Source organism: Lithobates pipiens, unplaced genomic scaffold (genome assembly GCF_037356315.1).
Source record: "Lithobates pipiens isolate NorthernLeopardFrog02 unplaced genomic scaffold, aLitPip1_a1.2 Scaffold_19, whole genome shotgun sequence".
Taxonomy (NCBI): domain Eukaryota; kingdom Metazoa; phylum Chordata; class Amphibia; order Anura; family Ranidae; genus Lithobates; species Lithobates pipiens.
Window position 1 is genome coordinate 520,412,758 of NW_027507764.1, and position 23,708 is coordinate 520,436,465.

At 46.9% G+C, this 23,708-nt stretch overlaps 4 pseudogenes; all 4 read right to left on the reverse strand.

Moving 5' to 3' along the window:
* Positions 1-515: 515 nt before the first annotated feature.
* LOC144000011 (5S ribosomal RNA) lies at positions 516-634 on the reverse strand (annotated as a pseudogene).
* Positions 635-794: 160 nt separating this feature from the next.
* On the reverse strand, positions 795-913 carry LOC143999028 (5S ribosomal RNA; annotated as a pseudogene).
* Positions 914-1,199: 286 nt separating this feature from the next.
* LOC143999276 (5S ribosomal RNA) lies at positions 1,200-1,318 on the reverse strand (annotated as a pseudogene).
* A 701-nt stretch (positions 1,319-2,019) lies between these two features.
* Positions 2,020-2,138, reverse strand: LOC143998441 (5S ribosomal RNA; annotated as a pseudogene).
* Positions 2,139-23,708: the final 21,570 nt, after the last annotated feature.

Here is a 23,708-nt window from a genome sequence, read left to right on the forward strand (position 1 = left end):
TCCCTCTTGAAAAATGCCAAGATAGTCACCCTGGGAAACAAGCGAAAAAAAGCAGGTCAACGCCAACAACATGAAAAGAAGAATACGGCACCTGGTATTCCAAGGCCGTCTCCCATTCAAGTACTAACTAGGCCCAACCCTTCTTAGCCTCCGAGATCAGAAGAGATAGGGTGCTTTCAGGGTGATGCTGCTGTAAGCGATCTCTTTAAGCACTCTCTACCCTCTTGACAAATGCCAAGATGATCACTTTGGGAAACAAGCGAAAAAAAACAGGTCAACACCAACAACATAAAAAGAAGCCTGCGGCATCTGGAAAACCCAGGCGGTCTCCCATCCAGGTACAAACCAGGCCCAACCCTGCTTAGCCTCTGAGACCAGACGAGATTGGGTGTTTTAAGGGCGTTGTGGCCGTAGGCAATTTCTTTGTGCACTCTCAACCCTCTTGACAAATGGCAAGATGGTCACCTTGGGAAAAAAGGGAAAAAACACAGGTCAACGCCGACAACATAATGAGAAGCCTACGGCACCTGGTATTCCCAGGCTGTCTCCCGTCCAGGTACTAACCAGGCCCATCGCTGCTTAGCCTCCAAGATCAGATGAGATTGGGCTCTCTCAGGGTGATTTGGCCGTAGGCACTCTCTTTGGGCACTCTGAAGCCTCTTGACAAAGGCCAAGATGCTCACCTTGGGAAAAAAGCTAAAAAAAACAGGTCAAAGCCAACAACATAAAAAGAAGTCTACGGCATCCGGTATTCCCAGGCGATCTCCCAATCAAGACACTAACCAGGCCAGATCCTTCTATGGCACCTGGTCTTCCCAGGCAGTCTCCCATCCAGGTACTAACCAGGCCTGACACTGCTTAGCCTCTGAAATCAGACGAGATCGGGTGCTTTCAGGGTGATGTGGCCGTAAGCATTCTCTTCAAGACACGCCCAACCCTCTTGACAAACGCCAAGATGGTCGCCTTCAGAAACAAGCGAAAAAAACAGGTCAAAGCCAACAACATAAAAAGAAGCCTATGGCTAACCAGGCCTGACACTGTTTAGCCTCCGAGATCAGACGAGATTGGACGCTTTCAGGGTGATGGGGCCGTAGGTGATCTCTTCGGGCACTCTCAACCCTCTTGACAAATGCCAAGATGGTCACCTTGGGAAACAAGTGAAAAAAAAAAAACAGGTCAAGGTCAATAACATAAAAAGAAGCCTACGGCACCTGTTATTCCCAGACGTTCTCCTATCCTGGTATTAACCAGGCCCAACACGGCTTAGCCTCCGAGATCAGACAAGATCGGGTGTTTTCAGGGTGATGGGGCCGTAGGTGATCTCTTTAGGCACTCTCGACCCTCTTTTTAAAAGCCAAGATGGTCACCTTGGGAAACAAGCGAAAATAAACAGGTCAACACCAACAACATAAAAAGAAGCCTACGGCACCTGGTATTCACAGATGGTCTCCCATACAGGTATTAACCAGGCCGTACACTGCTAGGCCTCTGAGATCAGATGAGATTGTGCGCTTTCAGGGTGATGTGGCCATAGGTGTTCTATTCAGACACTCTCAACCCTCTTGACAAATGCCAAGATGGTCATCTTGGGAAAAAAGTGAAAAAAAAACAGGTCAACGCCAACAACATAGACCCTGGCGGTCTCCCATCTGACCCTGACCCTGACCCTGCTTAGCCTCTGAGATCGGGCGCTTTCAGGGTGATGTGGCCTTAGTCGAACGCTTCGGGACATACTCAAAACTCTTGACAGATGCTAAAATGGTCACCTTGGGAAACAAGCGAAAAAAAAACAGGTCAAAGCCAACAATATAAAAAGATTCCTACGGCACCTGTAATTAGGTACTATCCAGACCGGACCCTGCTTAGCCTCCGAGATCAGATGAGATCGGGCGCTTTCAGGGTGATGTGGCCGTAGGAGATTTCTTCGGGCTCTCTCAGCCCTCTTGACAAATGCCAAGATGGTCACCTTGGGAAACAAGCGGAAAAAAAAAAAATGTCAACGCCAACAGCATAAAAAGAAGCCTACGGCACCTGGTATTCCCAGTCGGTCTCCCATCCAGTTACTAATCAGGCCCGACAATGCTTAACCTCTGAGATCAGACAAGATCGGGCACTTTCAGGGTGATTTGGCCGTAGGCACTTTCTTTGGGCACTCTCACCCTCTTGACAAACGCCAAGATGGTCATCTTGGGAAACAAGTGAAAAAAAACAGGTCAACGCCAACAACATAAAAAATAGAATTTTTATATACAGCTTACCTGTAAAATCCTTTTCTTGAGAGTACATCACGGGACACAAGAGCTTCATTACATAGTGGGTTATATAGGCACCTCTGGTGATTGGACACTGGTTAACCCCCAATTAAGGAGAATTCCTCCCCTATATAACCCCTCCCATATGGGAGGCACCTCAGTTTTGTAGCAAAGCAATAGGAAACCACGTAAAACCCAAGAGGGGTGGGAGCCCTGTGTCCCGTGATGTACTCTCAAGAAAAGGATTTTACAGGTAAGCTGTGTATAAAAATCCTATTTTCTTGATCATACATCAGGGGACACAGGAGCTTCATTACATAGTGGGATGTCCCAAAGCAATGCTCAGATTGAGGGGAGGGAGACACAGATCATAATATATAGACCGCCAAGGACCAGAGGACCTAAACTGCAGCCTGCAGTACACTGCGCCCAAAGGCGATATCCTCTTGCCCTCTGACATCCACCTGATAGAATCTGGTGAATATGTGGACTGATGACCAAGTTGCAGCCTTACAGATCTGAGCCAGGGAGGCCTGGTGATGCACTGCCCAAGAAGCACTTACAGCCCTAGTTGAGTGCGCTTTCACTTGAAAAGGAGGGATCTTCCCTTTAACACTATAGGCCTGAGAAATAATCTGTCTAATCCACCATGAGAGAGTGGATTTTGATGCCACCTGACCCTTCCTAGGGCCTTCCGGCAAAATAAATAAGCAATCAGTTTTCCTTATCTGTGCAGTTGCCTGAAGATAGATACTGATTGCCCTTACCACATCCAAAGTGTGCAAAGATTCTTCTTCTGCAGACTGTGGGTCCAGAAAAAAGGATGGTAGGCTTACATCTTGATTCAAATGGAATCCTGAAACCACCTTAGGCAGAAAGGACCTGTTGGGACGCATTACCACCAGGTCCTTATGAATAATTAGATACGGTTCTTTACTGGAGAGAGCTGCTAGTTCTGACACTCTTCTAGCCGTGGATATGGCTACCAAGAAAACCAATTTTTTAGTCAAAAGAACTAACGAAGCCTGATGCAAAGGTTCAAAAGGTTGCCCCTGCAAAGCTGAGAGAACCAAATTCAGATCCCATGGGCATACCGAAGGTTTGACTGGCGGCCTTATCCGCATAGCCCCCTGGATGAAAGCCCGCACCAGGGAATGTGATGCAAGTGGTTTCTGAAAAAACACTGACAAGGCCGAAATATGCACCTTGATAGTGCTTATGGCCAAATTCATTTCTAGGCCTGACTGGAGGAAGGCCAAGATCCTGCTAATGACATACTTTCTAGGATGACATTCCCTGAGTTCACAACAGGAAACATATGCCCTCCAGATTTTGTAGTAAATAAGCCTGGAGGCCGGCTTTCTGGCATTGACCAGAGTAGAAAGGACTGGCCCCGAAAGCCCACGGTCTCTCAGAATGTGGGTCTCAGCAGCCAAACCGTCAAATTCAGACTGTGTAAAGCAGCATGGTAAATTGGACCCTGTGAGAGCAGATCTGGCCGGAGAGGGAGGATCCACGGCCTGCCTACTGCCAACTTCATGATCTCTGCGTACCACGGTCGCCTGGGCCAAGCCGGGGCTACCAAAAGAAGCGACTTTGTTTCCCTCTAGACTCTTCCCAGGAACCGCGACAGAAGCGGGCACGGGGGGAAGACATAAATCAAATTGTACTGATCCCAGGGAACTGTCAGAGCATCCGACCCCTGAGCGAGTGTATCTCTTGTCCTTGACACGAATTTGTCCAGTTTTCTGTTGAACCTGGACGCAAACAGATCTACGTCTGGAGTACCCCACCTGTGACATATGTTCCAAAACACGTCGGGGTGCAGAGCCCATTCTCCTAGGCACAACTGCTGGCGGCGCAGAAAATCTGTCTGCCAATTTTCCACTCCTGGAATGAAGACTGCAGAAAGGCATGGAACATGCCTTTCTGCCCAGACAAGTATACGATTCACCTCTTTTTGAGCAACCAGACTTCTGGTACCGCCCTGGTGATTGATATAGGCCACTGCTGTGGTATTGTCGGACTGAACCCGAACAGGTCTGAAAGACCAGTTTATGAGAGCCATATAAACTGCCCGGATCTCCAAGACATTTATGGGCAATAGCTTCTCGATCGCAGACCATTTCCACTGCGAGCACGTCTCCTCCAACACTGCTCCCCAGCCTGTCAGGCTGCCATTTGTCATAATAATCTTCCATGGAAGAGGAAGAAAAGTTTTGCCTTTCAGCAAATTCTCGGTTTGTAACGAGACTCTTAGACTCGTTAGACGAGACTCTTGCGTGTCCCTGGGGATAGACGCATAGGAAGATCCAAGGACTGGGGCTTCCTGTTCCAAGCCGCAAGGATGAATCTTTGCAGAGGCCTTGAGTGGAACTGGGCGAATGGAACGGCCTCGAAGGAGGCGACCATTTTCCCAAAGAGTCTCATGCACAACCGAATGGGGGAAGATCTTCTGCCCAGAATTAGACGCACCAGATCACCAATGGCCAAGGCTTTTGGCCTTGGTAGAAACACCTTGCCCTGAGCAGTGTCGATAACCATACCCAGGTATTCCAACCTGGTAGCAGGCTGTAGGGACGACTTTTCTAGGTTTATAATCCAACCTAGGCGTTCCAGCTGTTCTAGTGTTCTGGTAACACTGTGGTTCAGGAGTGCTACTGTTTTCTCTATGAGAAGCAAATCGTCTAGATAAGCCATGACGGCTATACCCTGAGCTCTTAGGTTTGCCAAGAGAGGGTCCAGAATCTTTGTGAAGACTCGTGGGGCCGTAGCTAGCCCGAACGGCAAGGCCACAAATTGAAAATGGCGCCGCTCTACCGCAAACCTTAGATTCTTTTGGTGTGCGGGAAAAATTGGCACATGGAGATATGCATCCTTGATGTCTATTGATGCCATAAACTCTCCCCCTTGCAGGGAGGAGACCACAGTGCGAATTGACTGTATTCAGAAGGACCGGATGCGTAAAAACCGGTTCAGATCCTTCAGATCCAGGATAGGTCTGACACTTCCATTTGGCTTTGGAACGGTGAAGAGATTCGAGTAAAACCCTGAACCCTGTTCTTTTGGGTCCACTTCTACTATCACCCCCTGGGATAGTAAGTGATCTAAGGCCAGAAATAGCGGTTTTTGCTTTACTGGGTCCCTGGGGATCCTTGACCTTAGAAAGCGAGAAGGTGGAATCTCCTGAAACTCCAGCTTGTAGCCCAGAGATACCGAAGAGACCACCCACTCATCCCGGATCTCTTCCCGCCAGGCTTCTGCAAACTGCAAGAGCCTTCCCCCCACTTGGCCGAGCGGGGGCGCTCCTTCACAAGGAAGCTTTCGGGCTCTGCTTGGCAGGCTTTCTCCCTCAGGATTTCTTCTGCCACAGGAATACTGCCTGTGGTCAATTGTGGCTCTCCTCTCAGAGGATGTCACATCTGTTCTTATTATATAGAACTTATTAGGCAAACGGGTGGAGATGAACGTCTGGAGTGTCTTCTAGCTCATACACATCAAGTCCGGCCTCCGTGGGCTAGGGCCCCGCTCCAAGGTGCCTCTGAGCGGAAAGGAGAGGACGGGCCGGAGCCCAGTCCCCCACCTCCCGTCATACAAAAAGCCGGGGAGGCATGGGACCACCCCCAGGGGCCGCCCAGGAGAGGGGGGCACAATCACCTCCAGCAACCTCTCCCGAGCGTCCCCCGGGGGTAGGACAGGCCCACAGCAACCCCCCCGCCCAGGAGGGACGTCCCAGCATGGACCCCTCCGGACAGAGGGATTCCCCCCGTCAGCCAAACAAAGTGGCCGCAGGGCCAGCCAGCCCACAGGAAGCCTAACGCACCACCACAGCTCAATACCACGTAGGTCAATAAAAGGCAACATCTTATAGTGTGGAATACAGAGAAAGAAGGTAAAAAAGAACAGTAGGAAGGGTGAGAGAGAGGCAAGAAGGGGTAGAGAGGGGATTGGGGGATAGGGTAAGGGAGGAGGGTGGAGCCTACTTGACATCCCTGCGAAGTGCAGCGGTCCAGCACCAGGCGAGTCTCAGCAGCAAAGTCGTCTCTCCGTCCATGGGGCAAGAAGGTGAAAAACAGCCACTAGGTGGGAACATCATTGTGTGTGCGGGATCTCAAAGAGGGTTCCGCTAGCTCCAGTAGAGCCAAGTCCAGACTGGAGGTAGCGTATATAGTTTCGGACATGTAGACTGTCCATGATTGCCATATGCTGTCACACTTAGCCCGTGTACCCCTACAGGTTGCCACCCAATATTCCGCTTCTCTGATGTCATTCACTTTTTTGACCCAGTCCTCCACTGTGGGAGTCCTAGTTTGTTTCCAGTAAATCGGTATAAGACGTCTGGCCGCGTTCAACAGATGCGGCAGAGGGCTTTTTTTGTATCTACCAATCGGGATCGGAGGAATGTGCAAAAGATAGTTGGCCGGAGACAGTGGCACATCAAGATGCAAAACTGCCTCTATGCGGGATCGGATGTCCTCCCAGAATGGCTTGATTCGTGGGCAATCCCACCAAATATGAAGGAGGGTGCCCAATTGGCCACATTCCCTCCAGCACCGGTCCGATACCGAAGGGTAGATACGTGCTAAGTCTGCCGGCACTCTGTACCAGCGAGACAGTACTTTAAAATTAGTTTCTTGGGTTTTGGACTCCATGGAGCTAGCGTACGTGAGTTTGTAGAGGTGGGACAGTTGGGCCGCGGTTGTAGCTCCCTCTCCCAGACCCGTATGTATGTCGGTCTAGCGACCTCGGTAACACAGCCCAGCAAGTGATATAATTCGGAGATCAGGTGGGGAGTGGGTTCATCTGCTACAAAAAAACGCTCAAATGGTGTAAGGTGCGCTTCGTCCCTGATTAAGTGGCCATGGGCTTCAAAAAAGTGGTGCAATTGCCTGTATCGCCAAAAATTCATAGCTGTCTGCGCATGCCCGGTCTGCAGGGATTCATAGCTGACCATTTGGCCACCGCTGAGAAACTGTCCACAACTGGCATTCCCGTCAGCTGCCCAGGGGACAAAAAAGGCCCTCCGCTCCCCTGGCAGGAACCATAAGAACCCTCCCAGCAGGGCAAGCGGAGAAACAGGGGGGGATAGGCCCAGCGTCTTGTTCAGTTTGTCCCAAATCAAAAGAGACTGTACAGTGAGCGGGGAGACATCCACCGATAACCCCCTATATTCCGGGGACAACCAGGGCGCATAAGCCAAATCTCTCCCAGCTAGCCATTTTTACAGAGAGACCCACACTTTTGACTTAGTATGAAATTTCCAATTAAGTATCCTCTGTAGAACAATAGCCCTGTGGTACCTCTGGATATCCGGAACCCCCAGACCCCCCGTCAGCTTCGAGCGTTTCAGCAAGGCCATGGCTATTCGAGGTTTCTTTGTGTTCCACACAAATGTCGACAGAATGCTATTCAATTGGGTAAAAAACAGTTTAGGGAGGGAGATGGGTATCATTTGTAAAAAGAATAATACTCGGGGCAGGATATTCATTTTAATAATATTAATGCGGCCGAACCACGTAAAAGCGGTTTTGGTCCACTGCAACAAATCCGCCTTGATCGCATGTAATAAGGGGGGGAAATTAGCGGCATATAAGGCATCAAAGCAGTTGGTCAACTGGATGCCCAGGTATTTAATAGAAGACGTGGCCCAGGTAAAGGGGAATGCTAATTGCAGGTGGTCCGCTTGAGGCGGGGCGAGGTGAATAGGCAAAATCTCCGATTTGGAAAGGTTTATCTTGAAATTGGATAACTCACCAAAAGTCCTCAGCTCCTTCAACAGAACCGGCAACGAGATCAGGGGTTCAGAGAGATAAAGGAGCACATCGTCCGCATACGCCGACAGTTTGTGCTCCGTCATCCCAACCTTCAGGCCTCTAATGTCTGCGTTCACCCTCACCCTGCAGAGCAGTGGTTCCAGTACCAAGGCAAAAAGGAGAGGAGACAGTGGACACCCCTGTCTCGTGCCGTTTCGAATCGGGAACCGGGAGGAAAGCACCCCATTCACCTTCACCTGTGCACACGGAGTGGAGTACAAGGCCATAATCGAGGACATCATATGCGTCCCCAACCCCTGAGCCTCCAGTACCGCCCATAAGTACCCCCAGTCGACGCGGTCAAACGCCTTTTCGGCGTCCATCGAAAGGACGATACAAGGTTTAGGATCAGGACTGTTACGTGCCCAATGAATGAGTTGGATTGCCCTGATGGAGTTATCTCTCGCCTCCCTGCCACGAATAAACCCTGCTTGGTCTGAGTGAATAATTTGGGGCATAAGACTCCAAAGTCTGTTTGCCAGGACTTTTGCTAGAATCTTAATATCGACGTTAAGAAGGGAAATCGGTCGATAGCTCTGGGGGACGGTAGGATCTTTGCCCTCTTTTGGCAGCACCGTAATGTGTGCCAACAGTGCTTCGGTTGGGATAGGCTTCCCCTCCGCAATGGAATTAAAGTAGGTGCACATATGTGGCGTTAAGAGGGGCAGGAAGATCTTATAGTAGGAACCCCGAAAAACCATCCGATCCCAGGCTCTTGCCCTTGGGCATGGATTTCACCGTTAGCGCAATTTCCTCCGGCGAAATCGGCCGCTCCAAGTCGACGCATTGTTCCGCCGTAAGTGTAGGGACTCTCGCCGACGCTAAAAATTCTTGAATGGCAGCAGACTTGGGAGGCTGAGCGTGTGCGGGCGAGGCTGGGGAAAGGTTATAAAGTTGGGCGTAAAATTCCTGGAACCCCGAGGCAATCTTGTTGGATTGGACCCAAAACGGCACCCGAGGGGGAACGGAGCTTCTGTACATAAGCTTGAGAATGTTTCTTGCGAAGGGCCCTGGCCAGCATACGGCCGCATTTGTTTCCATGTTCATAGTACCTGTGTGAAAGATGCCTGGCCTGCCTACACGTGTGGCGATCTAATAAACGTAAAAACAGGTCACGCAATTCAAAAAGCTTCTGCTTAGCCTCTGGGCTCCCCCCCTGCTTATGGGAGAGTTCTGCCGCCTGTAAGGCGGCCAGAACCCTGTTGAAATCCTCTTGACGTGCTTTCTTGATTTGGGAACCCAATGATATCAGTTCCCCTCTAATCACGGCTTTGTGCCCCTCCCAAAGCACACCCGCACTTATCTCATCCGAGGCGTTTTCCCTAAAATAGTGGGAGATGGTCTCCGACACCTTGGCAACCGCAGCAGAGTCATCCAAGAGATTTTCGTTCAGTCTCCACGTCCAGGCCCTGTGGGGACCAGATGGTAATTGAATGGTCACGCCAACCGGTGCATGGTCCGAAAGGGTGATGCTGCCAATGGATGCCGTCTACAGAAGCTCAAGCGTGGGACGGTCAACATAGACATGGTCTATGCACGTGTATACGTCATGGACGGACGAGTAATAGCTAAAGTCTCGTCCCGAGGGATGCAAAATCCTCCAGATATCAAGTAAAAGGTGTGCCTGCAGTGATTTGCGAAAGTGTTTGAAAAAGGCATGGGAGTGTGAGGGTCGGGTGCTCGAAGTGTCGAGCAGATGGTCCGGGCAGACATTAAAGTCCCCGCCTAAAATTAAATACCCGGCTTTAAAGTCTGTCAATAGGTCAAGGGTAGCGTCCAGGAAGGTGCCCTTTAGGAAAACAAATCGGCCCTGAGGGTCAATTTTGTTATCCACTGGCTGAAAAGGGCACGTCTTATGGAACGCTATGGCAGTCCCTCTGGACTTGGCCTTAGGAGATGTACTGTGAAACCACTGATTAAACATATGGGTGGGCAACCTGGGTAGGGAATGGCTGGTGAAATGTGTTTCCTGCAGGAAGACCACTTGGGCCTTCAAATTTTTAAGTTCCCACCACAATTTGTTCCTCTTCCCCGGAGAGCAGAGACCCCGTAAATTGTAGGAAATTACCTGGAGTGTAGACATGGGAGAGTTGGAGGGTGGAGGACTGGGCAAGCGTCCCAACCCGCCTGGTGTAAGGACCGCAGCAACAGCAGGCTCCTAGGAAAAGGTGGGAGTGAAAAAAGAGGGAGAAGAAAAGGGGAGAGATAGGGAGATAAAAAACACAAAAAAATAGTACAAAAATACCAACAACATAAAAACAAAACAGCTACATCAAAATTAGACAATGCAGCAGTTTGGGGGGAGATGGGACCCACCCCACTATCCGGGGGGGCTCCTAGCTCCCTCCTAAAGTCCCAACAGGGAACTAAACCCATGGATGGATGGCCTATGTGGGGAACGTAAACCAAAACAAGGGGGAAAAGGAAGGTCCCCGCCCCGCCCACCACATCTGAGAGCAGAATAGCCTCAATTCGGGAGAAAAACCGATCCAAAAAAGCAACAAAAGTAAAAAATAAAAGAGGAGGAAAAAAGGGGTGAAGCCCAGTGTGGGCTGATTGCATTCGGGGACGTGGAGTCTGGCCGATCCCTGGCAGAGGCCCCCCCGCCACGGTAGCCGCACAGCAAACTGCAGACCGCGGAGGGGGGGGGTCACGGAGGTAGCTACGATGGCAAAAGAAAAGGGGGAAATAAAAACAGAAACCAAAACACATTAAAAAAAAACCCTCCCCCCACCCCTGGTGCCCCGCAAAGGGAAGAAAAAGGGGGCGCCGTGGCAGACCACCTTCCAACATTGGGAATGTAAACATTCTCCGCCCTGTAGGCCTAATCTGATAGTCAAACAGTAACAAGGGCTGGAGAGAAGTCACCAAAAATTCTTGCGGCCACGGCAGCCACAGTCTTCGGCCACATAGGGCACATCCAGGTCCCTGGAACACCCGGGGGGGGGGGGGGGTACAGGGTCAAAACATCCCATTTACAATTCCCGTGGGGGGAGGCCCAGACACCAGCAATCATAGTAGAAAAAGTCCGCAATCAGCCGTCTATCACACAGCCCAGGCTCGGTATCAGTCTCGGGTGGTAGAAGGAACCACTGAAGAGTTGCGGGTTGAACTATGTCTGTCCCTCCGTCGATGCTTGCGTGTGACTGTAGACCATCTGTGAGGAAGGGGGGGGACAAGCAAGTCGCTCGGGGGTCCTCTACAATCCAGAAAGTCCACGGGATTCAGCCCCAGAGAGGATAGAAAATGTGGAAGATCGTCTTTTGTGCGCAGGGTCACCTGCCTGCCATCCTTAAGCACATGCAGAGAGAAGGGGAAGCCCCAGCGGTAGGACAGTCCTGCAGCCTGGAGCACAGAAAGGAGCGGGCGAAGGGCTCTCCGCCGCATGAGGGTGCGCCGCGAGAGATCCTGATAGAAAGTCAGTGGAGCACCATCAAAATCATAAAAGGGCTTACCCCGCACTTTTTTCATAATCCGGTCCTTGATAGTATATTTGTGAAGTTTACAGATTATATCCCTGGGATTGTCAGCGTCTTGAGACGGGGGGCGCAGTGCTCTGTGGGCTCGGTCTATTTCAATAGGAGCAGTGGCTGGGAGTCCCAATATGTCCCTAAAGATATCAGTCAGAGTGGGGACAATATCCCTGGGTCCAGTAGCCTCCGGGAGCCCCCTGATCCTGATATTGGCCCTCCTGCTGCGGTTTTCAACATCATCCAATTGCCCCAGCAGTACCTCAAGCTGATGGTCTTGTGTTTGGCACCTAGATTGCAGCAGAGCAATAGCGGGGAGAGTCTCCTCTAGTTTTTCCTCCAGGGCCTCCACTCTGTGACCCAGATGTGTAGTATCAGCTTTAAGCTGGGCAATATCAGCGGTGAAAGCCTTCTCCACTCTGCTAGTGAACTTTTCTAGGTCCTCTCTGGTGGGGAGAGACATAATATGGCGGCGTATTGTGTCATCTCCCATGAGGTCTGAGACCTCTGAGCGGCCATCCAGGGACCCGGGGGATGCAGGGGGGGCCGAATCGCTTACCGATCCTGGGGAGGGCACCGGAGAAGCCAGGGGAGACGGTCCGGTCGACTGGGAAGGCGTCGCTGTAGCAGGCTGTGAGGATTTCCCAGCTTTCTGAAGTTTCCCGGTCAATATTGGGTCCATCGCGGCCCTGTCTGTGGGGGCCCGGGAAGAACTGATCCAGCTGTCCCTGCCGCTTCTTGTTACCCTGCGGCGGTCGGGAAGACTGCCGGGATCGTTGGGACATTGAGCCCGGTGATGTGGATCGGATTTCCCCGCTGAGGGCAGCTGATATGTGCGGCGATGGAGCGGAGCTGAGGTGAAGCACTTCCTCACTCCTCCATGGTCAGGACACGCCCCCCCAAAAGGAGGCTTTTAATAATGTTTCCAGCTTCTTATCAGTTGGATCTTTAAATACCTGAGCATTATCCAAAGGACAGGTCAGATTTCTATTCACGCAAGAAACAGCCGCATCGACAGATGGGACCCCCCATTTCTTGGTGAAACTTTCCTCCAGAGGATAAAGCATAGAAAACCTTTTAGGAGGAGCAAACAGTTTATCGGGATGTCCCCAATCCTCATACAACAATTTATCCATTAAGGGATTAATTGGAAAGGAAAAGGCAGGTTGTGGGATTTTCCTGACTCCCAGGGAAGAAACAGAGGACGTAGCGATCTCAGCAGCAGGCATTCTGAATGTGGTACGCACCAATTCAGTATAATACTGCACCTGTTTTCTGAGCGCCTGGGAGGAGGGGACTCTCTCCTCTTCCTCTGATTCATCCGACTGCTCAAGATACCTGTCCCAAGATAGGGATCTCTCCTCATTGTCAGAAGTGTCATCTGAAAGAGGAATCTCAGCAGAGGGAGGGGATCTACCCCTTTTCCTGCTTTCTTTCAGGGAAGCTGAAATAAAATTCATGATTCTCCCTTCAAAACCTTCCAATGTAGCCCTAAGGGAGTCCTCAGTGATGTATACCGGGGCTGAAATATCAGGAGAGGCTGCAAATCCTGACAGGGGCACTGACTCATCCTGTGAGGCTGACTCCAGTCTTGCAGGGGGGGGATGGTAACCTACAGGCATTTTTAGAACCCCTAGACCTAGGCGGTGACTTACCAGTGTCCTTGTTATCTCCCCCTGAGACCCTCTTACAAGGAGACATAGTCCTAAGCTACAAAGCAGAGGTACTAGTACAAAGTGCAATCACTGTTGTGCTTAAAGTCTCACAATAAATACATATGCTTAAACTGCACAACCTGATGCTGAGTAGGTTTGTCTTAGGTTTGCCTGGATCCAATCCCTTGGGATGCTTACTGCCCACAGCTCCTGTGTCTCCACTTACAGCCCCCTGACGCTCTGGGCTGTAAAACTGCGCAGTACAGCGCCGTGCACACCGAACGACGCGGCTCGCAAACACACTCCCGCCTCCTCCATTAGCACGGAAGCGTGCTTGGTGTGCGTGCACGAGGACTGCCGGTATCCAGGGGGGAAGGGAATTGCCATCGGAGCTGTCTGGGACCCCCAGACTACGTATTACCTTCATTGTGGCTGAGATTGCAGTGGAGACATGAGTCATCTGGGAGAACCAGGCTTCACTGAGCGTGTGTATCTGAAAGGCATGTAAGTATGCATCAGGCTGCTCTTACTCCCCCTAGTGGTGGAAACCAAGTAAGACATACAACTACTCAATGAAGAAATCCATAATATAATTTATACAGGATTAACTTCCCTTACCTGTCCTCGCCGCAGGAATTGCTGAAAACAGACAGATTCCAGCCTTCACCCATCACGGCGGGCAGAGTTGTGCCAACCTTCAGGTTTTTTTTGGGGTTCCTTCTCAGAAGAACCTCCTACCTGGACCTTGTAAAAGACTCTGCCAGAAACTTTCGTGCCACTATGTAAATAGTACAGTAAGTCTGGTTTTCCCAGAGCCCAGTCTTCCAATAGGAGAGGACTTACAGGCAAAACCTCGTTTCTTCAGATGATGAGGCCCGGGTACCATATCATCTTGGGAGTCAAAATATCGGCCCGAGATATGGATCCGGTTTGTTGTAGCCCTTAGGCCCCCGCAGGGACCTGCACAGAACTTTCTTCATAGCACATGTTTTATGTGACAAACCACCACTGGCAAAGGGAAAAATTAGGTGCCTCCCATATGGGAGGGGTTATATAGGGAAGGAATTCTCCTTAATTGGGGGTTAACCAGTGTCCCATCACCAGAGGTGCCTATATAACTCATTATGTAATGATCCTGTGTCCCGTGATGTATGATCAAGAAATAAGCATACGGCACCTGGTATTCACAGTCGGTCTTCCATCCAGTTACTAATCAGGCCCGACAATGCTTAACCTCCGAGATCAGACAAGATCGGGCACTTTCAAGGGGATGGGGCCATAGGCGATCTCTTTGGGCACTCTCAACCATCTTGACAAACGCCAACATGGTGATCTTGGGAAACAAGCTAAAAAAAACAAGTCAATGCCAACATTGGAGGCTAAGCAGGGTTGGGCAATCAGTTTACTTGCCTGAAATAGGCATCTCAGAACTGCCATCTGGCTGCTTCCCGGGTTTCCAACTCCTTCAACTAATCCCAGGAGACAATACTTCGCCTCCATCCTGGTGGAGGTTCCAAACACCCGATCAATGGTTCCTGTCACCTCCGTCCAGTAGCAGATCAACTTCGGGCATCTCCAAAACATGTGCATCATGTCTCCCCCCATGTTCCCGCACCGGGGGCAACTTGCGTCCGGCCGTTCGGCCAAATTGAAAAAGTTTACGAGGAGCATAATAAGTTCTATATAATAAGAACAGATGTGACATCCTCTGAGAGGAGAGCCACAATTGACCACAGGCAGTATTCCTGTGGCCAATTATAGCTCAAGGGGGTTTAGTACACACCCCACACTATATAAGGCAGCCAGCGCGGCGGCCTTGTATAGTGTGTTGCGGCGGTCAGGGAAAGAGGACGATAGGCAGGGACAGTGTCTTTACTGCTTGGGAACCTAGCACTGTTACAGTGGGTGTTATGTGCCTCCTGCACAGTACACACCTGAAGCTACCCTTTATTACTGGTGTTCAATTTTTGCAATACAGGCATCGGCAGTGCAGAAGTTAGAGTGGGTGTTGTGTGCCTCCTGCACAGTATACACCTGAAGATACCCCTTATTGCTGGTGTTCTGTTTCTGTAATGCAGGAACCTAGCACTGTTACAGTGGGTGTTGTGTGCCTCCCACGCTTGTCCTTATTTTCGGCAGCTGGATGTGTTGAGCCACATCATGGCTTGGTCGGATGTGAGAGACCAAGCCCTCCTAATGCTCCTCATCCTCTCTCACCCAGGCTCAGGGTACTAGCCTGTGTTCTGTATACACTAGGCTTTCTTCTGTATACCCTATCCTCTCTTTATACTCTAGCCTGTCGTTTATGTACACTAGACTCTTTGTTTACCTCATATATGGCAGTGTATATAGAAGGAAGGCTAGTTTATACAGAGAGGCTAAGGTATACAGAAGGTAGGCTAGAGAATAAAGAAGACAGGCTAGTGTATACAGGACACATGCTAATGTATAGAGAAAACAGGCTTGGTTATAAAGAGAGACTGAGACTATTATATTCAGAAGAAAAGCTAGTGTATAGAGAGAGGCAGGCTGGGGTATACAGAGAGGCTAGTGAATACAGATAGGGTGATGTGTACAGAAATGCTAGTGTATACAGAGAGGCTATAGTATACAGTTATTCTGGGGTATACAGAGAGGCTAGTTTAAAGAGAGGCTAGTGTATACAGAATACAGACTCGTGTATGCAGATAGGCTTGAGTATACAGAGATGCTAGAGTAAACAGTGAGGCTGGGGTACACAGAGAGGCTAGTTTAAAGAGAGGCTAGTATATACAAAGATGTTGGTGTATAGAGAGAGTCGAGTGTATACAGATAGGACAGTGCATATAGAGAGACTAGTGTATACAGAAGACAGGCTTGGGTATACATCCAAGCTGACAGTGTATACAGAAGCCTGGGTAGTGTATACAGAGAATCTAGTGGATACAGAAGACAGGCTGGTGTATTCTAGCTAGTTTTTAAAGTCTAGTGTAAACAGAAGACAGGCTGTGGTATACAGAGGGTTTAGTGTATTCAGAGAGTCTGGTGTATAGAGATGCAAGGGTGTACAGAGAAGCTAGTATATATAGAAGACTACAGCATACAGAAGAAAGGCTAGTGAATACAGAATAAAGGCTGGCTTCTACGGAGAGGCTAGTGTATGCAGAACACTCTCTAGGGTATAAAGAGAGGGTAGATTATACAGAGAGGCTAGTGCATACAGTGAAGCTATTTTATATAGAAGCCTGGTTAGTGTATACAGAGAAGCTAGTGTGTACAGAAGAAAGGCTAAACAGGCTATAAAGAGAGACAAGTGTTTACAGAGGACAGTTTGGGGTATAGAAAGATGCTAGTTTATACAGAGAGGGCATACAGAAGACAGAAGACGGGCAAGTGTATTCAGAACATAGGCTAGGTATTCAGAGAGTCTAGTGTATACAGTCGGCGAGTGTATAAATAAGACTGGCTAGTTTACACAGTGTTTACAGAGATGCAAGGGTGTACAGAGCAGCTGGTATATAAAGAAGACTACAGCATACAGAAGAAACGCTAGTGAATACAGAATACAGACTCGTGCATGCAGATAGGCTTGAGTATACAGAGATGCTAGAGTAAACAGTGAGGCTGGGGTACACAGAGAGGCTAGTTTAAAGAGAGGCTAGTATATACAAAGATGTTAGTGTATATAGAGAGATTAGTGTAAAGAGAGAGTCGAGTGTATACAGAAAGGACAGTGCATATACAGAAGATAGGCTTGGGTATACATCAAAGCTGATAGTGTATACAGAAGACTGGGTAGTTTATACAGAGAGTCTAGTGGGTACAGAAGACAGGCTGGTGTATTCTAGCTAATTTTTACAGTCTAGTGTATACAGAAGACAGGATGTAGTATACAGAGGGTTTAGTGTATTCAGAGAGTCTGGTGTATACAGTCGGCGAGTGTATACATAAGACTGGCTAGTTTACACAGGGTTTACAGAGATGCAAGGGTGTACAGAGAAGCTAGTATATATAGAAGACTACAGCATACAGAAGAAAGGCTAGTGAATACAGAATAAAGGCTGGCTTCTACGGAGAGGCTAGTGTATGCAGAACACTATCTAGGGTATAAAGAGAGGCTAGATTATACAGAGAGGCTAGTGCATACAGTAAAGCTATTTTATATAGAAGCCTGTTTAGTGTATACAGAGAAGCTAGTGTGTACAGAAGAAAGGCTAGAAAGGCTATAAAGAGAGACAAGTGTTTACAGAGGACAGTTTGGGGTATAGAGAGATGCTAGTTTATACAGAGAGGGCATACAGAAGACAGAAGACGGGCTAGTGTATTCAGAACATAGGCTAGGTATTCAGAGAGTCTAGTGTATACAGTCGGCGAGTGTGTAAATAAGACTGGCTAGTTTACACAGTGTTTATAGAGATGCAAGGGTGTACAGAGAAGCTAGTATATATAGAAGACTACAGCATACAGAAGAAAGGCTAGTGAATACAGAATAAAGGCTAGATTATACAGAGAGGCTAGTGCATACAGTGAAGCTATTTTATATAGAAGCCTCTTTAGTGTATACAGAGAAGCTAGTGTGTACAGATGAAAGGCTAGACAGGCTATAAAGAGAGACAAGTGTTTACAGAGGACAGTTTGGGGTATAGAGAGATGCTAGTTTATACAGAGAGACTAATGTTTACAGAAGACAGGCTAGGGCATACAGAAGACGGGCTAGTGTATTCAGAAAATAGGCTAGTGTATACCGAAGACAGGCTTTTGTATGCAGAAGACCGGCTAGTGTATACAGAGAAACTAGTGTATAACAGAGTGTATATAGAAGACAGGCCAGGGTGTAAAGAAGACAGAGTAATGTATACAGAAACAGAAAACATGCTCGTGTATATAGAGAGGCTAGTGAATTTAGAGGGTAGGCTAAGTGATAACAATAGACAATCTTGGATATACAGACACATTTCATCATTTCATCTAGTTCGCATCTCTAATGGAGTTTGTCTCATTGCCATGTTATGCCTTTTCATTCTTATGCTAAATATAGACTACACGATTTTAATCACCCACATCAAGCATGCAATAAAACTATCATACATCAAAATAAACCATGTACTGCCAAAACAATAACGGCCAATAACTTAAAAAATTACTTATCAGTCAATGACTTAACAAAATAAACTTTGCACTCTTTTGCATATTTGTAATTCTCCACATCAACTGTCACTTTGATATCACCACTGACGACACACCATCCTGACTTATTTTGCTTTATTTATTATTAGAAATAGAGAGTACTATCTCAAAACCAGTTAAATCTATTCACTTCGATGAGGTCTACCGCTAATTGTACGGTAATGCAAAATGTTCACAAAACCATCCATTTGCTACCAGACATGCTGCACATATTATGAGTAATGTAAACCTTTTAAAGCCGGCACATTAAGAATAATGCAACCATCTCTCTACCCCTATGCAATAGGATTCTCTTTCTGACTCTATTTTGTATATTACTTCAACTGTCACACTGATAACCATTTGTAACACATAACACTGGCAACACATTTTTTAAAAGCAGCAAAATGTGAGAAAGTGGTTGCAGTAGCAAAGGATAGCAATAAAGTTTGATTACATTAATAACACATAATGCAACTATTTTACATTCACATCAAGCATACATCCTATTGTAAACTGTCTATCACTATTAATTTTCAGGGTTACTGATACATTATGCGGATAACCAGTGGAAACGGAGAAATGTTTCTTCGTGCGTAACAAAATTAATGGAACGATTTACACGTTGGAATTTACAAGCTACGTTAATTTACTCTTAAATAATGTATACCCTTTAGCTGCTTAGCTCACACTTTGCTGTATGTAGCCGCGTTAACTGTATTAATGGTTTCATGTAAGTAACCAATGGGGATTGACATTTCATGTCTATCTCACATCTCTAATGCAATTTGTCTCTTTAAAATTTCATACTTTTCCGGTTATTATACTTTCTCATCCTTAAAGACAAGTTGCTGATATTTTATGATTACAGCAATCATCTCATCTAATTGCTAGTCCGATATTCTAACTTGGTATTACTTTGCAAGGCTCTATTGAACAATGTAAAGGTAAGCTAGATATTTTGTGTATTTCCACTTAAACTCGACCTGTTTATACTGTCTCAATATTATCCTTTCTAATTTTGTTAAATTAGATTATAGGGTTTGCTATGTCTAAATCCACCTTTATTACGTATACTGCTACTTTTAGGATAATACAAAACCATCTTTTGCTTCTTTACACGCTTCACATATTAAGAGTAATGTAATGCTACCGATGTGAACAGTTCAATTGCTCTTCTTACATTTAGCTGGTATCTCTCTGCTATAGGAAACTGAATTTGTATTACAACGATAACTCATCTAATATCAGTCCACTCAGTGCTACCGGGATAACTTTTTCATTTAGAGTAATGAAATGATTTCTCAGTCATTTTGAAGCTACTGCAAAAAACGCTTCCGATCTCTTTTCAACTGCAATACTTAAGCTCTGCAATATAAAGGAATATTTAGCTGCTTAGCTCAAACTTTGCTGTACGTAGCCGTGTTAACTTTATTAATGGTTACCAATGGGGATTGACATTTCATCTCTAATTCACATTCACATTTCTAATGCAGTTTGTCTTTTTGCCATGTCATGCTCTGCCAGTTATTTTCCTTTCTTATCCTTATGCTATATTTGGGGTATATTTACTACATTATTAAAGACACGTAATGAACCCGATTGATAAAAACCTACACACGTCGTTGCTGTCATTTCCTGTATTTCCACTTAAACTCGACTTGTATATACTGTCTCAATATTAATCTGTGTTATTTTGCTATATTTATTATTAGAATAACCAGATTACGATCTCTATATCCTGGTAAACCAACTCACACAAAACCATCTTATTTCTACCTTACACGCAGCAATAAATATTAAGATATTAACATTTAACCGGTATCTCTCTGCAATAGTAAACGGAATGGGTAGATCACTCATCTAATATCAGTCTTCTCAGTGCTACCGGAACAACTTTTACATTTAGAATAATGCAACGATTTCTCAGTTTTATGAAGCTACTGCAACTAACGCTTTGGATTTCTTTCCTGTTAAATTACGCTCTGCAATATTAAGCCATGTAAATTGTCCTATTGGTCTACTAACAATGCTATGTATAATAATACAAATATTTCAAAAGCAATATCGTCTCACTACAATACTTACACTCTGCATAATAAATATGATTAATGCGACTAATGCTAATAATAAAGTCGTCTAAAACTCGGCTATAGGTAGAGAATAAAACTATCTTACATCAAAATAAACCATGTACTGCCAAACCAATAACGGCCAATTACTTAACGTCTATCAGTCAATGACTTAACAAAATAAACTTAGCACTCTTTTGCTCTATTTTTTATATATGTAGTTCTCTACATTAACTGTCACATTGATATCACCACTGACAACACACTACTGACCTTTTAACAGCACCAAATATGAAAAAAGCACTGTAACTCTTTACATGATTTAGATGTAGTTGCATTAGCAAAAAATAAAGTCATGTCTTCTGTACACGCTAGCCTTTCTGTATACAGTAATCTTTCTGTGTACACCAGTCCCTCTATATAGACTAGCCTCTCTGTCTTCTGTATACACGTGCCCGTAACCTATATACACTAGCCTGCCTTCTTTTTACAATAGTCTCGGTGTCCCAGCCTCTCTGCATACACTGGCCTCACTGAATTCCCCAGACTCTCTTCTGTATACACAAGCCTATCTGTAAACAATAGCTTGTCATCTGTACACACTAGCCTCTCTGTATACACTAGCCATTCTTCTGTATACACCAGGCTCAGGGGAATAACATTAGCCTATCTGTATTACCTTGTTTGACTTTTCTGATTTCTGTTTCTTTTCTAGGGTCTACCTCGCCGTATACCCAAGCCAATCTTATTACCCCAGCCTCATTCCAATTATAATAGCCTCACTGTATACCCCAGGCAGTCTTGTGTTGGGTTTTTTCAGTCTGCTCAGCCATCTTCTTGTAGGGTTCTTTGGGTCAGCCCTTGCTCCCTTTTCCCCACGTATCCTCTCATTCACAAGAAGTTCATTCTCATGTCTGGGTTACCTTGGGCATCAGGCTCATCCTATCCTTCACGGGACATTCATTTGGGTTTGCGTAGCTTGCAGGCTCTTAAGGGGTTCCTTCTCATCTTCAGGTCAAGAGTCGGTGGGTTCTACTCTCACAGCGGTAACTTACAGTTGGCGTTTGGGCATATGTCATTTTATGGATGGGATCTTTACCTTTCCTTTTCCACCTATACTTGTGTCTTTTTGCCCTCTTTTCAAGCATACTGACCATCCAGGCCATGGCACACCTCAGGCCTTGGTTCTTAACCACTACAATACAGGGCACTTTCGCCCCCTTCCTTCCCAGCCCAATTTTCAGCTTTCATCGCTCTAGCGCTTTCAGTGACAATTGCGCGGTCATGCTACACTGTACCCAAATGAAATTTTTATCATTTTGTTCGCACAAATAGAGATTTATTTTGGTGGTATTTATTCACGACTCCTTTTTTTATTTTTTGCGATATAAGCGCAAAAAAGCGGAAATTTGGAAAAAAAACAATATTTTCTTTTTTCTATTTTAAAAGAAATCCAATAAAATCAAATTTTGTCATAAATTTAAGCCAAAATGTATTCTGCTACATGTTTTTGGTAAAAAAAAATCCGTTAAGTGTATAATAATTGGTTTGTGTGATCACGGACATATGTACGCAAATGATCATGTACATATGTGTGCAGGTGATCACGTACATATGTGTGCACATAATCATTGGGACAAGTGATTTTAGTGGGACATATGTGGGGGACATGTTTTTATTATTAGGGACATGTGTTTTTATTTTTTGGGGACATGTATGTTTTGGGGACATGTGTGTTATGGGGACATATGTGGGGACTGTGTTTACACTGTGTGGTGTGTTGTGTGTTTACACTAGACTGAAGATCAGTGAGTAAAAAGCTGTAAAAAACAGCTCATACTCACTGATCATCAGCCGGCTGCAGCAATCTACTCTCCTCTCCTCAGCGATGACTTCTGTGTGAGGAGAGGAGGAGCCGATTGCCTAGCAACCGGCTGTTTGTTTACATCACATGACGGCCGTGATTGGACACGGCCGTCATGTGATCAGGAGGGCCAATCACAGAGCCCTGATTGACATTCCTGAACGTCCTATCAGAAGTAGACGGCTCCCACCCGGCCGTATATGTGCATTGGCCGGGTGGGAAGTGGTTAAGTAATATCGCATTTCCCACTTGAAGACTCCGATTACAAGTGGGAAGGCTGGCCGCAGGCCAGCCCGTATTTGTGGGAGGAGTCTGAGGGACTATTAAACCCTCCTCCTCTGTCAGGGTCAGGGTTGGTGTTTTCTAGGGAGAGAGAGACCGGGTTACACAGACTTGCTAGTGTATACAGACGGAATAGTGTATACAGAAGACCAGCTAGTTTATACAGAGAGGCTAATGTGTACAAAAGACAGGCTAGATTATACAGAAGAACGTACTGGATATGCAGAGATGGAGGCGAGGTTATACTGAGGGAGAGGCTGTTTTACACAAAGAGGCTAGTGTGTGCAGACTTGCTAAAGTATACGGACAGACTAGTGTATACAGAGAGGCTATTTTAAACAGAGAGACTAGGGAAAACAGAGAGGCTAGTGTACAGAGACAAGCTGACAGTGAGGCCGGGGTATAATGAGAAGCTACGTTATACAGTAGACAGGCTAGTTTATATAAAAGACAAAATTGGGTAAACAGAATACAGGCTGGGGTATAATGAGAGGCAAGATTATACATAGAGGCTAGGGTATAAAGATGTATACAGAAAGACGGGGTATACCGAGAGACTATGTGTATAAAAGACAAGCTAGGGACGGACTAGTGTATACAGAAGACCGGCTAGTTGATACAGAGAGGCTAATGTGTACAAAAGACAGGCTAATGTATACAGATAGGCTAGATTATACAGAAGAACATCCTGGGTATGCAGAGAGCTCAGCTTCAAGGGATGGCCAACGTGAGTAATATGAGTGAGACTCCTCACCCCCCCCCCACCTACCAGATCCGACTTTCATCCCCTTGCCCTCTCTGCCCCGGTCATCTGGTGGCAGTTTTATGCACTCCCTGGCCCCCACCCATTCATAATCCCTACCGACCTTTCCTTCCGCTGCTCACAGGAACATACTGGATGACTTGTCTAATTAACCAACTTGTACAAGACACCGCTATCCTCCTGTCTGACACCGGTCCCCATTGGAGGCGTTACCCCTCACTGTTTGGGTGGTCCCTGCCTCCCCCTGGATGCTCCACATATACCCCGACGACATTGTCGGAGGGGCACCACTTGACAGGTGGCATCTCCCATTGGAGGAAGGGATGATGGCCCCAACCCCTTGGCAGCAGGTTCTTTCATGTACAGACCAGGGCGGCTCATCTTCCCTTCTG